The 2032-nt window shown below is 36.7% G+C and overlaps 1 protein-coding gene across 10 annotated transcripts in view; it reads right to left on the bottom strand.

Annotated features, from left to right (window-relative positions):
- The window catches only part of LOC107042230 (TOX high mobility group box family member 3), a 195336-nt gene that overhangs the window by 7274 nt on the left and 186030 nt on the right, over window positions 1–2032 (bottom strand). The gene's annotated exons all lie outside the window — the stretch shown is intronic.

Raw genomic sequence — 2032 nt, 5'->3', positions numbered from 1 at the left:
AAGGGGGGGGGGGGGGGTGTTAGAGTACGCTGAGAATTATGGATAATGCAGTGAGGGTTTAAGAACTATTCAATGTTAGAGTGACGGTTAAATGGAAGTGCAATTAAGTGGTTCTATTCAATCACTGAAAGCCTTTAATATTTCATTCAGAAGATATACAATTCCCTTGATTGATTCGTTTGCTTCATTCGTCCTGACGAAAGAAATTATTTCCCCCCCCCCCTCCGACTCCTTTATTTCTCCATTCACTCGAGATCGATGTACTTTACCGAAGAAATGAAGTTTTCTTTAATTCACTTGATTTTTTTTTCTCCTCTATTCCCTTTTCTCTTGAATTCAATTTTCCTTTTTCACCACTTTTACGATAGAAAATCAATTGTCCCTTGCACTCCATTGTCAATTCCATTTGAATTATTTTCATTCCTTCTACCGGTATTTTATTATTTTTTTTTCCCATGATTGAATGGCGGGGGAGGAGGGGGACAAAGAGTCAGAGGGAAATAGAAATAACTGAAATGTTTTTAATCAATTCCGTATGGCATTTTAAATGAGTCGGTTTAGTATGTTTTTTTCCCCAGTCTCTCTCGATATTCTTCTTTTGAATTAAAAAACGATATTTGAATCGAGATAAATTATTCTACGTTCCATTATGTACAAGTTCCCAGGAATTGAAACAGTGTGTACCAATGGGCTGTTCGTAGTAGTGAGATGAGAGATCGATGCATAATGCGAGAACGTTCTGGTTTAATTATTCATACGAATTCGTTTTTAGAGATGTCGAGGGGAGGGAGGGGAGGGGTTTTTAAACGAGTGAGATGAGTTGTACCGAGAAAAAGAGGTGGAAGATACTTTTAGTGGTGGTTGGTTGGAATAAGAAAGGGAGTTAAGAGGTGTGAAAGAATGGGACGAAAGCAAAAACGTGATCGGTGTTGCGGTGGGTAATGGATGCACTGAATAAAACATGTCGCAGCCTTCCGTTCGTACTTCTGGCACGTACCAAATATATTTAATGATTGCACTGGAACTGTTCGAGTCTATCTCGTGGAATTAAATTAAATGAACGAGCGGAAAAGAAAATTCTTGGAGATGTTCGTTTTGATTATGAACTTAAAAATATTGGTCGAAAAGTTGACCAGAAATTCCGGGCGAATTCACTCTTACAGTGAAATAAAACAGAAGTAATCACCACTCTTTTTTTATTTCCACATTAATTAATGAAAAAAATCGATATTAATCACCTCGTCTTCATTAAGAAATGAAAAACATAGTTCAAGAAATTTTAATCCAAAAGACTTCATTTCGCCCCTGAAATTAAACAGAATGACTGAATTTTTTATTCTTATTTCCATGTTAATCATCCCATCTATCCAGCGTTCAACAGAAAAAAAACTCTAAAAAATAATAATAATACCCCGCTATGAATAACGACCCAAGAACAATGTTCACAATCGTGGGAAGGAGATCAGTCTTGTTAAAAGTATTTGTAGTTATTATTCCCCTAACAAACTCCGTGGAGGGAAATGTTTTTTTTTGTAACGCGAATAATACCACGCCCAGTTTTGTTAAGGATTAATGAGTCTGCACGATCATACTTGACAACAGGCATTATTATCCACTGATCACACGATGCCTGTCAGGCCAGCATTGCTGATATATGTGTATTTCTTGTAACACAGTTTGCCATAAAAATAGAAAAAAAAAACAGTACTAATGAGATTCATCGAGAATAATGATTGCATTCACGGACACCAGGCATTCTTGGCTTGGTAATAACAGCAACGTGAGTCCAAGAATTATTTCAAATTAATGATTGGAGGGAAAAATCAGTGTGTGCGAAACATGTAGAAACATGTCTGGGGTAATTTGATGATTGCGAATAAGTTTCATTGAAAATCAATGCACTGTTCATTTTTTTTTTATGGTAAATGAGAGGGGGAGGAGATTAAAATTGCACAAAGTGTGTCAGTTGAGCAATTTCCTGAACGATAATCGACTTCTCGTGATGAATCGTTTCAACAAGAAGGGGGGGGGG

Source organism: Diachasma alloeum, unplaced genomic scaffold, assembly GCF_001412515.2.
Source record: "Diachasma alloeum isolate Michigan unplaced genomic scaffold, Dall2.0 Dall_scaffold_00179, whole genome shotgun sequence".
In the NCBI taxonomy this organism is placed as follows: Eukaryota; Metazoa; Arthropoda; class Insecta; order Hymenoptera; family Braconidae; genus Diachasma; species Diachasma alloeum.
Note: the sequence above shows the minus strand (reverse complement) of the source record. Positions and strands in the feature narration are given on the sequence as shown.